Source organism: Ambystoma mexicanum, chromosome 13 (genome assembly GCF_040938575.1).
Source record: "Ambystoma mexicanum isolate Mex_15411 chromosome 13, UKY_AmexF1_1, whole genome shotgun sequence".
NCBI classification, from domain to species: Eukaryota; Metazoa; Chordata; class Amphibia; order Caudata; family Ambystomatidae; genus Ambystoma; species Ambystoma mexicanum.
Window position 1 is genome coordinate 145,578,145 of NC_090938.1, and position 13,848 is coordinate 145,591,992.

At 48.5% G+C, this 13,848-nt stretch overlaps 1 protein-coding gene across 2 annotated transcripts in view; it reads right to left on the minus strand.

The window, feature by feature from the left end:
• The window catches only part of PACSIN1 (protein kinase C and casein kinase substrate in neurons 1), a 363,469-nt gene extending 349,900 nt beyond the window's left edge, over positions 1-13,569 (minus strand). For both annotated transcript variants that reach the window (XM_069633503.1, XM_069633506.1), the window contains exon 1: positions 13,370-13,569. The gene's annotated coding sequence lies outside the window, so the exon portion shown is untranslated. The remainder of the gene's footprint in view (positions 1-13,369) is intronic.
• Between the last annotated feature and the right edge of the window lie 279 nt (positions 13,570-13,848).

Consider the following 13,848-nt stretch of genomic DNA (forward strand, 5'->3'; position numbering starts at 1 on the left):
GGCTAATATGCAGCTCCTAATGTGTTACAGAATAATAGTTTGAGGGATTTCATAAAAATGCATGTTGAAACGTTTTTGTTTTGTACTTTAAAATAGGGAAGGATGTGAAGATTCTTGCTCTCATGAGTTAAACTTCAGCCATGCATCAAATAAACATACTACCATAACCCAGAGTTCTGCCACCTGTGGCTCTCCCGACATTTTGGACTACAATTCCCAAGATCCCTCACAATTCACAATGTTGCCCAGGGCTGATGGAAGTTGTAGTCCAAAACATCTGGCGAGCCAAATGTTGCAGACCCCTGCCATAAATAGTTCCCTATCAGGTAATGGCTGTAAAGTCTCACAAAAAGCTCTTTTACAAGAAAGAGATTTGGAAAGCCTGTTACAGGTGTAAGGAAGTGCTGCAGTGAAAGCTGGAATTCTCATTTGCTCTGGGCTGACTCAAGCAGTAGACGTCGTGATGATGTGAGCATTCAGCAGCCTCCCCAACGCTCCTGGTACCTTCTCTCCATGCTGCACTGCTTTCTCAGCTCTGCCTCAGACTGCCACCGAGCCCCTCGAGCACACTGCACTGGATCACGCTCTCTATATCTCCCAGTGTCTTGGGAAGGTGCCTTCTCGCCACCGCAACCTCTGCCCTGAAACTCTGCTTTGCACTTTTTCATGCTTCCCTCTCATCCTCTCAGGTGAGCTTGTTTTAAAGTTCCTGGCACCATGATAACGAGCCCAACAACGAGGCTGCTCATGTTTCTTCTTCCAGTCTGTCTTGTGTGTTAATGGCAGCCTCCTCGTCTCAGTACCCACGTGGTGTTCACTAGGAGATAAGGTAGGTGAAGAATAGGGAAGGCACTGGTAATAACCTACAAAGGCCTGGGGGACATTAGGTTCATTGGAAAAGGGAAATGGGGGATACCGTGTCTCACCCAAAGGTGCCTCATCCCCATTCCCCAAGTCTCCTCCACCCAAGTGATCCTCCCTCACATGACCAGCCCCAGGGTCAGGATCCGATAGTGACAGCCTTTCCCTGCCCACCTGGGGGGGGGGTATGTTGGGGAAAGAAGTGAGGACGCCCTCAAATTCCTCACAAGATATGACAAATACTTCCATAACCAAAGTATGAGCTGAATAAAACATGAACGATACGCAAATATAGCATACTAACAAAGTAACGTGCAGCCATCTTTTCCAAAATGGAGGCCGCATCACGCTTCTTAGTAAATACAAGGCCTTGAGATTTCATGAGAACTCAAACACTGAAATTAATGAAATGCAGATTCGTGCAGAGCTTAGACAGTAGCTGGCAACCAGAGCCAAGGTTACTGAGAAATTAGGGAGGGTCCGAACTTTACAGAGAAGCCAGGAGATAATAATTCCCAGCACAACAGGAATACTCCCCATCTAATTAAAGTCTGGCCATTGTAAGGCAGGTGCTAGTGGACTGTAAGCCTAAAAAGAGTCCAAGAAGAGTAGCCCATGATTGTCCACAGTGGTAAACAGAACTAAAACACTTGCACCAATATTAGCTAAAATCAGAATAAATGCAAGGTGAAATAATTCCAAACGAACTCTCACCACACGTGGCTCATAACTGTCTATTCATTAGCAACGGATCCAGATAGGGCACCTGCCTTATTCCCTCCAGACATTTCCAGAGACAAGGTGCCACACAAGGTTGAATACAAAGAAATCACTCTGGCCCATGGCCTACGAATAATCAATGGTATTTTCTTTAATTGGAGGGAAAGCAGTCCATGGACCTCTCTCCACCTACTCCTTTGAGGCTCATTTCTTGATGACCTGTCAGTTGCCCGTGGTTGGTCATTAGAAAGCCAACCAATCAAACCCCCCAATGTAGGCCGCCCAGTAGGTATGCCAACCAATAGTCTATTGTAGAGATGATGTCTTTTACTATTATCAATTTAGAGGTGGTCTCAGGAGGAGCCATCAGATTGTTGTTACCCAATCAGAAGTTTAACCCCTATGGAATGTATATGTAGCCTATCCCCTTAAGCAATCCCTGTAACCCGAAGATTTTGGTAGCTAAGATTACCATATGATGTCAGCTATGACAAAGAGTGAGTATAGAAACGGTTCCTTTCCATAAGCACGCTGAGAGCGCTGACATTGTATGCTGTCCCTGCTTTATTTGATTGTTAATAAAGCTGGGCTTTTTGCCTTGCACTTTGTCTACTTCCGTTGCTGAGTCTGGTTTGATCTGGCTCTAGAACCTCTGTGTAATTTTGGTACTTTCCAGGCCATCTTAACAATGGGATTCAACAAAGCAATTCTGCTTCACATGCAGCAATGGCTCACGGCTCAAGGAAGCTTCAGACAGGCAGGCAATTTCTCGTCTGCGTCGCTCCAAGACTCAAAGGGATCGCCAATGCGAGTAAAGCAAAGATCTAAACTAACCAGTGCGGTTTGACAAGCAGCAATAGCTCTTGGCTCAAAGGAGCTTGGGACCGGCGGGCGATGTTCGGGTCGGTGTAGCCCAAAGGTGCGTGGAGTGGCTCAAGTTTGAGAGAGGTTCTAAGGCAGCTCTGTTAGGTCTTTGCAGCAGCTCGACTGAGTCCAGGGTGCTTGAAGCGGCTTGCAGCGGCTCTAGACTGCAGAGAGGGCCAAAGGCACTTGGAGTGCTCTGGGGCCCTTCCTTGGTTGTCGGAGGAAAGGTGAATCAGCCCCCTGCCCTTCCTAGTGGAGAAGGTTGCCAGGGATACTTGCTAAGCAGCCAAACAGCCGGCAGAACCCTGTGGACCAGTGTCCAGCACCAGGCAGGCTTTCTTCCAGCAAGTCCCTTGAAATGTTCCCACGCCTTCCATGGTGGTCCTTGTATTCACCCAAAGCATGGGAACTTTGGGCAGCCTTTACCCCAACAGGGTTCCAGGAAAATGCTCTTTGGTTGTTTACAGATGGTTCTTCAAGGTGAGTCTTAAAGATACCTTCCCAAAGGGGTCTCAAAGATGAATCACATAAGGGGAGCTCACATTCTTATAGACAATTCCAAGCCTTCTGTAAGGGGCTGATCCTTGATGTTGTAACAAATGTTACTCCTAGTTATGTCATCTCCTAGGATGCCTTTTCTGCAAAAGGTTAGGAGTCTCTCAGGAAGGAAATGGGAGCATGGCAAGTCCGAAATGGATGGCCCTTGTTAAGTCTGAGGCTGAACAAAAGGATGCCAGTAATTCTCTCCGCGGCGGGCCTACCCTATTATGTTGTAGAGGCCCATCTCCGACACCGCCCCTAGAGGATGAATGTCTTGCTCTCCCAGGAAGGTGCATCAGCCTCCCAGCGGAGGACAGAAGGCTTCCTGGGCAGGCCGCCCTCCGTTGTAGGTTGTACTCCCAGGGCCAGATGCAATATACAGCTGCCATTCATATGATATAGCTCATGTTTATATTTAACCAAATAACTGCCACCAGGCAATTAGGAGATGCAGTTAAGGACATTTGGAAACATGGGTGCCAGTACTCTCAGAAGCAGCCCCTGGCTGCCGGAGTTAGTTCGATTCCAGGTGGCTTTTTTGAGGAAGGCACATCTGTAGCAGCCATATTGCCAATACACAATTCAGATGTTGGAGTGTCAGCAAATAGTGCTCTGCAGAGGATACAAGTGTGCACTCTACTTAGCATATAGAATACTGTAAGTGTGGTCTGTTTGGCAGAGCACACTTTCTGGGAGAGCAGACCACCGTCATTTTGCACAGCAAAAACCAATAAAAGCCCAGTATTGCACTCCCTCGCAGATGGCAGAAAGTTGTTGTTTGCTATGTGGCATCAAGAGTTTCTTTTCCTGTGGCCAGAAAGTAGGAGCCCTGCACCCAAGTTATGGAGCTACTGTAGTAAGATAATAAAACCCTCGACATTGATATTTTATTTCTATCGCGCTCATACACAAGTGTTTCAGAGCGTGACAAAGCATGGGAAGGGGAACAGGGGAGAAACAAAAACAACGATCTTACTAGGCCCAGCTGTAACATGGATGTAACAGCCAATCAGGTTGCACTGAGCGCATGCTATATCCAACAGTAGAAGCCAGAATTTGGAGCAAGGTCTAACTGGTCGCCACTGTCCCCACTGCTTCCTATAGCACCGTAATATTTAACAATGAAGAGCAAGGATGGACTGGCAGCCTGGAAGCGCATTAGAGCCCAATCTTCATTTGTACAACGCGCGAAAGCTAATGGCAATAAACACCTGCTGGTTATGATGCCAACAGCATTTTTTTTACGTTCTTGCAACGCTCAGGCCTTTGACTTGGACACTGGGTAATGAATGCCTCTTCTGTTTGACGCAGCTCCCTAAACTGAGCTCCACTGTCTGAAAGCTCTAGGAAGTGAACGTATGGCGGCGTTTTAGCGCTATATAAAACACTGAATCGAACAAAGAATTCCATAATCCAGAAACCACGGTTTCTTTCAAATGATCCGCCATGACCCATTTGTCAGCCCATGCCAAGAAAGACCCCCAGATGTTTTCATGTAGCCCCTCTAGATTAGCGGGAAGAGCGATTTGCCGCAGGGGTTAACGATGCAGAGGTGGCAAGAGGTGATTCCTCGCCCATCCTTTTTGCCAGACAAACTGCAGAGGAGCAGACCACAAAGATGGAAAGCCGAAGCAGGGACGTGTGTGTGCGTGTGTGTGTGTATATGAGACTGTGTATGTATGCATGGGGTGCAGCAGGCTGGGGCTGCATTGGGGCAGGTATTGAAAGTGTGCTTATAGTGTTCATAGTTCCCAGATGTTTATGGCTTGCTGTAGATCCCATCTCATGCTGTGCTTATCCAGTGGGCCCCATAATCCCCCTTCCGGCCCCAGCTCTGCTATCTTGCTTAGGGCCATGCTGCCTTTGCTCGGCCCTTTTTGTATTGCACTGTATTGTATTTGGTTAGTTATATAGCGCTCTTTCCCATTTGTATGGCCTCAATGCGCTTTGTGTTTGGAACGCCCTCAGTGACCATAGTCAATGTGCTGGAGGTTCTAAGAGTTTAGATTAGGAGATGCATGTGTGCATTTTCACCGGTCTAGGACTTAGGTGGCTGGCGAGCCCCGACTAAGCAACCCACAAAGGTCAGGCACGTGGGTGGGTGCTGTTGGTGATGTGCGATAGAGTGCTATTGTTGAAAAGAGAGTCGATGTGAGGCCAGCTATACCAAGTTTCTTTTTGTTAGTAGTCGCTGTATGGTAGTGCCAGAGGTATGTCAGGTGTTTCAGTGTGGACGGCTATGTGCGCTGCTAGACTGGATGAGCAGAGCCACAGCTGCATTCTACGGTGCATGGATGGTTGGCAGTGTCTGTGGTCTGTGTACACAGAGGTGGTGTAAAGTATAAATAGCATGGGCTTCGATGCTGTTCGGCTGCAGTGATCTTTTTCCAGTGCAGACCTAAAGGCTCTCATTATTCACAGGTTACATTGCTATTTGTATGATGTGCTAGGTTATGCCATTTCTTTTGCTACATGGTTGCTCTAGGCTACCTTTGCTATGCACTGCCCTGCTTCAAAACTATGCTAACGCTAAATTGTAACATGAAACTCTGCTTTTTAATGTACACATTTCTTTTGCTTTTATAAGGGAGGGGGTGTCTCAAAGGCCCCTTTTGAACTTCCACTTCTGCCCTCTGTTATGATGTGGGGTAGGGCTCTGACCAAGTACATAGACCAGTTATGGAGCCACGTTGGTTAAGCCAGGATGCTGTGTTATGCATAAGTACATTTGTATAACTCCAGTTACTTGCAGTATGTACATCACAGGATCAGGTAGACACAGGTAGACATTATAGGGACAGACCCACCGACCATCCTCTCGCTTCCAGCTCAGGCCCCCAACTGACATCCATAGAACACTCACACACAACACTCACTCAACATTCTCCTGAGCTGTCCATCATGCATACATCAACATTCCATCAGCATGCACTCCTGGCCAGTGATACATGACAAGACCGACTCACATTACAACACCCTCACTGCACTATACCCAACTATGCTCCTGCATTGTTTTTTAAAAGTCCTTTACCAATAGTGATTTTTTAACTGAAATGTATTTTCAGTTTCTTAGGTGGGGGTTAGGGGGTGTTCATTTTCATTTATAACCTGCATTTTTGGACATAATACTCTATTTGTTTCTGTCCACAATCGCCTTTCAGGCAGTCCATTCTGGGCAGTGTATCCCACAAGAACTCAGCTGGAGTTTGCTTTTGGGGAGAAATTAAATGTAGACCCAGGCAACAAAAGCCGATACTCTTCAAGGGTGTTTCTGAGCATAAGACAGGCACATTCTGCACCTAGGGGTACCTATTCATCTCTCTGAACCTACCCTCAAATACATATCTATCTATCCTTCGGCCACCTTAGAATGTACCCTCCCAATTCCTGCAATCCTGATCTACGACTGAATCAACTTGCACCTAAGCTGTCACAAACACTGTCCTTCTCCCTTTAACCTGCATCATCTGCTTTTGAAACCTTCCCTTGGTTTTATATGTAGACTCTGCCTACCCCCCGCCGCCCTCACTTCACCTGTTCCCTTTTTTCTGCTTACACCAGTTGCAATGTTATGTCCATTTATACAGTGCACTGCTACAACCCAGGAGCAGCCTCCAGGCCTAAGGTGGGGCACTATATGCCAACTTCCAGACAAGCCGCAGTGCTGATGCGCAGTATAACGAATGCAGCCAAATCAAACAGTAGGAGATTTCAGTCAAACAGCTCTCTCAGCAAACTGGCATTTAAATGGCATGTTTATAACGTCCCGAGGAATGAGTACAGGTTTCTGGGTATCTGTGTTAATCATATAGAGGAGAAAGTTACATGCCTCTGCAGGAAATCCCGCCCCCTACCTCCTATATGTTGGCGGCCTGAGATTGTGCCATGTTTGACACCAGCAGTTGTGCCAATACCGCAGCAGATATTCAAAAGAAGATATTCACTGAGAAAACCCTATCAAATGTATTCCCGAAGAGACGACAATCTGAGGGAGGAACTCCTTGAAGGAATATGAAAAGGAGCGAAGGGAGAAGCTAGTGACGTCACAAGAAACATGCGTGACGCCCCGAGAATACTGGCTGAAGCGAATGCATGGATTTTACAGAAACTGATGACGAAGTTAAGAATCAAGTAAACTTTCAAATGCGTAAAGAAGATTGCATTTGTGTGAAGTGCAGCAGAAAATCAACCGTTCAATAATTGTACAGATGCTGAAACGCAAGTCACCATAGAAGCTGGCTATATGTAGTGAATAGACTGCAGCTGAAGCTGCCATTGCATAGGAGTTGGACATCAGTGTCATGAATTTAGTAGGCCCAGACCCATGGAGAGGAAAGGCCGAGAATTGTGTTGCAGCAAGTATAAACTGAGATAGTGGAAGCGCCTGCTGAGGCTGTCTGGCCTGGTATCAAAACTGAAGCAGCCATGGTTGGTTATCGATTCTTGAAAGCAGTGAATGTGCGAAGGATGAAACATCCCTTGTTAAGGTGCAAAGAAAGAACACCAAGAGTGCCGAATTGTATCCATTTAAGACATTTAAATGCTGCAACCATAAAGTCTTAATTAAAAAAATAAATTAAAATTAAAAAAGGATACACAGTATAATATCTTAGCTATTGGCTGGGCCAACCTAACACTGACACAGAAAATGTCCAGAAATCTGCTGATATTCGCTTACTAAATTTATTTTAAATCATATTATCATGCCAGGTGTTTTGCGCTATGTACTCTTCATCAGGGCTTCAGGCCATTCTTGTGTCAAGGAACCTCACCTTATTATCCTCTCCCCTCTCCCCCCTCAAATCCATCTACCACTCTGCCATCTGCTCCCTCTGCCTTCTCTCACCTCACGACTCCATCTCCTCTTCTCTTAACTCTTTAGGATGGCTCCCATTGCACTCCCCGCTCAAACTCAACTTCCTCTGCCTATTTTTCACAGCCCTCTTTTGTCTTGCCCCTCCCTACCTATCCTCCCTTCTTAATTTCTATACTCCTTCTCGTTCTCTCCGCTCTACAGATCACTTCCTTCTCTCATCTCCTCCTTCACCCTGTGCCCCTTCCCGCTTCCGCTCCTTCCAACTTCTCACTCCTTTCCATTGGAACCGCCTTCCTCTCCCCATCCACTCTATTACCTCCTACCCTTCATTTCGCACTTCCCTAAAATCCTATCTCTTCCACTCACCCCATTAGCTTCTTTTTCTTCCTTTTCTCCATTGAAGCCATCTTCACCTCCTACCCACCCCCCCTTTCTTGCCCTGGTCCCTCTCCATTTGCAATTAACCTCATAAATAATGTAAATTGTTCCTTGTACTGTTGTTTTCTGGTTTAGATTTAATGTCATGTATTGCTTGTTGTATTTTCTTGTTCCTCATGTAAAGCACCTTGGATTAAAGCGCTGTATAAATTAAAATAAATACAAATACAAATTATTTAAAACTATTAAACTCCTCCTGAATTAATCTATTGTTCCAGTCTGTATGTGTGTTAGTATTATGCACCTGATTCAATGATTTGCAAAAGTTTGGATCATCCTCTGTGGTATTAGTTCTGCAAAAATCCCATTACTTAGGACCCTTCGGACCACGTGTTCGTGAGCCAACACGTGGTCCGCGGGCCCTTAAATAATGGGATCTTTGCCATTGTATTTTGAAGGGGAAACCCTGGTCGTGGCAAATTAACAACAGACTCTTCAGGTAGATTGCAGAGCTTCTATAATGGCAGTCAGCCAAGCAGCATACCGAGAATCCACAAGACAGGACACGAAACCAACGATCGCACTGTGTACCGCACAGCAATCCCACTGCTGCCACCACACACCCCTTTATAAAAACGTGCTAGCATATATAACAAACCACTATCTGGATAATTCCTAATAGGTTTTAGTGCATCCAATACCCAAAATATTGTATTATGCAGGTTTACTGTGGTTTGGTGACCAATAGAGAAGTGTCTCATTCTTAGGTCGGTTGCGACACCTTAGATCAAAATGTGCCCGGAGCAGGGGACTTTGTACTTTCACAGCAGTGCCTTATTCCAGACACGCCTCTTCGCTCTGATTCCAATATGATGTTGATCTGGTGCATTGCAAGATATTTCTACCCTACACACCTTATAAACACAGTATCCTGAGTCAGGGTATTTGTAGCTACACACTAAGCACACTACTTGCATAACCTGCCTCTGAACCGTATTCCAGTATCTTGGTGTGGTGTGATGTTAACTGCTTAATACGCACACAAGGAAAGGTTTCGCGCGGGGGCAGCTGGAGCTGGGATATTAATAATGATAATATTGATCTGCTGCAGTGTGCCCACCACAAGCACCACTGTCTACAATACGAAATATGAATGCTCTCTCTGAATGGGTTCCCATGATGCACCTGCCATTCACGATTACCCGCCTCCAACACATCCACTGGAAGCACAAGTGCCAGACCAGGGCCTCGGTGAGGCACCGGCACTGTTCTACCAGTGCTTAGCCAGGATGCCAGCACTGCTATACCAGCACTGCTATATCAGCTTAGCCAGGATGCCCGCACTGCTATGCCAGCACTGCTATACCAGATTAGCCAGGATGCCAGCACTGCTATACCTATACCAGTTTAGCCAGGATGCCAGCACTGATATCAGCTTAGCCAGGATGGATGCCAGCACTGCTATTCCAGCTCACCCAGGATGCCAGCACTGCTATATCAGCTTAGCCAGGATGCCAGCACTGCTATTCCAGTTTACCCAGGATGCCAGCACTGCTATTCCAGCTTAGCCAGGATGCCAGCACTGCTATGCCAGCACTGCTATATCAGCTTAGCCAGGATGCCAGCACTGCTATACCAGCTTAGCCAGGGTGCCAGCACTGGTATTCCAGCTTAGCCAGGAAGCCAACACTGCTATTCAGTTTAGCCAGGAAGCCAACACTGCTATTCAGTTTAGCCAGGATGCCAACACTGTTCTACCAGCGCTTAGCCAGATTACGAACACTGTTCCACTAGTGGGTCAGAGAGGCAGGACCTCGGACCTTTGTTCTACCAGTGCTTAGCCAGGGTGCCAGCAGGGCTATACCAATTTAACAGGGATGCCATCACTGCCCTAATCCCTTAGCCAGGGTGCCAACACTGTTCTACCAGCTTAGCCAGGATGCCGGCACTGTTCTTCCAGAGCTTAGCCAGAATGCCAGCATCGTTATACCAGCTGAGCAAAGATGTCAGCCCTATTATGCCAGCTTAGCCAGGATGCCAGCACTGTTATGCCAGCACTTAGCCAGGATGCCAGCACTATTATGCAAGCTTAGCCCTGATGCGAGCACTGTTATGCCAGCACTTAGCCAGGATGCCAGCACTATTATGCCAGCTTAGCCAGGATACCAGCACTGTTATGCCAGCACTTAGCCAGGATGCCAGCACTATTATGCAAGCTTAGCCCTGATGCGAGCACTGTATTGCCAGCACTTAGCCAGGATGCAAGCACTATTATGCCAGCTTAGCCAGGATGCCAGCACTGTTCTACCAGCGCTTAGTGAGTGTACCAGTTTGTTCTACCAGTGAGTCAGCGAGATACTAGCACTTCCCTGAGATACCAGCACTGTTCTAGCATCAGCCCTTAGTTCGGGTGGAAGCACTTTTCTACCATTAGGAGAGTAAGGTACCAGCACTGTTCTACCAGAGCTTAATTGGAAGCGATAGAAACCCTGGGTGCCCTATGCCAGTGCCGCGGAGAAACCATGGGTTGCTCTGCCAGTGCCCCACAACGCACATGTCTCCTTCGTCATTGGCCCAGTGAACTGGGTTTTCTCCAACAGTGCCCCGAAGAAGCCATGGCCTGCTCTACCAGTGTCCTAGAGAAGCCCAGGGTTACATTGCTTTGAAGCCTGAGCTGGTCTCTATTTCTTCCTCTGTCATGATCAGTCTCTATGAATCTGCCTTTTGGTTCCTCAGACATTTCTAGAGGACCTCCTGCTGTGTCGCCCTCCGCCTCCCCCACCCCCCACCCATGTCTTGTATGCAGAAAATCCTTACCCTGGGGGGATTTCTTTGAATCCTTGTAAAGGTTGTCACCAGCCAGTGTGGCCCCAATGTTCACCTCTTCCATGCAGATTATAATATGGCCCGTCTAACCACACCACAATCCCCTTCAGAGAACCCTCTATCCTATGCTGAGTCCTAGGGGCGTGCCTAATTCAGAGCCACGCCCACTAGTTGCTTCACAACCGATGGGGCAAGTGATAATAAATGGGACCTTGCAGACCGGTGCAAGACCCCCCTCCTCTGGACAGCGGCGGACGGGATCCAAGAGTGCAACATGTACAGAGACACAGGTGTAGGCTCGGACTGGCCTATAGGGCAATAGGGCAATGCCCGAACCAAAAACACAAAATGCGGGAGTGGGCCACTTTTTTGGGTCAAAGTGGGCCACTTTTTTTTACCCCTGTGGGCGAGTTTGATAAGTCACTTCGCCATGCGGCTAGTAGTTTGACCAGTTTTACTGAATAAATATTCTTTAAAATGCACAATTTGCATTGCATTTTATTGAAATCCTCCCCCTTGGGTACTACCCAAACAGTGTCACAAAAGGAATTCATTTCCATTTGCAGCCGTGTGCCACATTTTCTTTGGTGCCTGACAACTGTATGCCCCAGTCCGAGCCTGCACAGATGAAAGTCTTATGCCACGGTACAGTTTGTGTTATGCCACCCTCGTTCACTGTAACACACTTGCAATGACATACCAGGAAAAGAGACTTCAAAAACATGTCATAGACTGTATTGTGCACTTGTGGCTACGAGTAGACTAATTGCCTCAAAGCAAAGGGATGGCGCTGCCACACATAAAGAAAACATGCCTCACATGGAGGCCAAGAGTCCTTGGATAACCAGGAGCTAGGCTGGCACTTTGCGCAGTCAGAGACTGAAGGGCAATCCACCCTCAATGGAAGCCATGAGCTCTGGATGACATGATCCGGATGACACTAGCGGCAATGGCCAACAAAGCGTGGCAGTAGACCAGGAGGCCTGGATGCGCATGAGAGAGGATGGCACCACGTGTCCAGCAAGCAACTGATGGACAATTCACCCATGTTGTGTGCCAAACGCCCTATTTACAACTGAACCTAGGAGGCACCAAGTATGATGGCCAACATGCTAACAAGCCAGGAGCTGACGACACTAGCGACAATGGCCAACAAAGCTTGGCCGTAGACCAAGAGGCCTGGTTGAGCAGGAGCCAGGATGGCCCCACAGGTCCAGTATGTGACTGATGGCCAATAAACCCATGACATGTGCCAAACGCCCTATATACCCCTCAACCTAGGGGGCACCAAGTATGATGGCCAACATGCTAACAAGCCAGGAGCCGACGACACTAGCGACAATGGCCAACAAAGCTTGGCCGCAGACCAAGAGGCCTGGTTGAGCAGGAGCCAGGATGGCCCCACAGGTCCAGTATGTGACTGATGGCCAATAAACCCATGACATGTGCCAAACGCCCTATATACCCCTCAACCTAGGGGGCACCAAGTATGATGGCCAACATGCTAACAAGCCAGGAGCCGACGACACTAGCGACAATGGCCAACAAAGCTTGGCCGCAGACCACGTGGCCTGGTTGAGCAGGAGCCAGGATGGCCCCACATGACCAGCATGCCACTGATGGACAATTCACCCATGTTGTGTGCTGAACCTCCTATTTACACCTGAACGTAGGGGGCACCAAGTATGATGGCCAGCATGCTAACAAGCCAGAAGCCTGGATAAACACATATGCCTCACTGGCAACACGGCCAAAGTACAATTTACCTGGGTGGAGGTGAAACCAGCATACATGCCAACAAGTCCCATTTTATTCAGGAGATGCTAGGCCAGCCCTGTTTTTAACTGTGCATTCTGGGATTTGTAGTACTGGATTTTCCTATTATAAACCCAAGACTACAAGTCCTAGAATGAAAAATCAAAATAAGGTTTAGCTACCAGGCCACTCTGCATGGCCAAGCTGGCAGTGAGGCAAATGCACAGATCCCTCAGCGTACCCAAGCAGCAAACTGGCACGATGCACCCAGTCTGGGGCTGTTGGGTAACGGGGCATGGTAGAAGGTGAAGGGCCTGGAAACAGGCGTGCTAAACTGGAATAATGCCCGCCACCAACCCCTCCCCCCTGCTCCAAGGGTTACTATCATGCTCTCGGGAGGCAAGCAGCGCAGGAAAACCTTTGGCTCAGCAGGTACTCTGCAGCAGGTGTGTGTCCGATCAATGGAGGCCGCCCAGCTCTGGGTGTGAGCCAACAGCGCGAACAGGACAGACTGAATCCCACAGCCGCCACCACCAACGCGCCTTTAGTGTTGCCACCATCCCGAGCCACAAATGCCCCTGTGCCAGGCGGGGGGCGGCGCGCACATACCTTGGAGAAGCCGAGGCAGCGGCAAGCGTCACCATGCGGGTCTCCTGCTGGTGGGGACACGGTCCAAGCTCCCAGGTGGAGGGCAGCCTTCTTCCCACAGCCTCACCTGCAGCCCGACGCCTGCCCAGCTGCTGCCCGTGTAATGGAGCCTCCCTCTCTCTCCGAGCCGCCGGGAGAAGCAAGGTCACAGCAGATGGGGAGGAGGAGGAGGAGGAGGAGGAGCACCGGCAACGGGAGGAGGAGCAGCATGCAGGCAGGCAGGCAGGCAGGAGGAGAGGAGGAGGAGGGGGCAAAGATCAGACGCAGATTACAGAGGCATTTTTAGCCGGCGAATCAGGTCCTGCTCTCCGCCTAATACTCGGCGTGGGGACACGACTGCGGGGCTGAGGTATTCCCGGGAGTTCCCGAGCAGCCGGCTCCTTTGCCCAAAAGGAAAATCCACCTTGAGAGCAAGTGAACGGACTCGTCCTCTGCCCGAG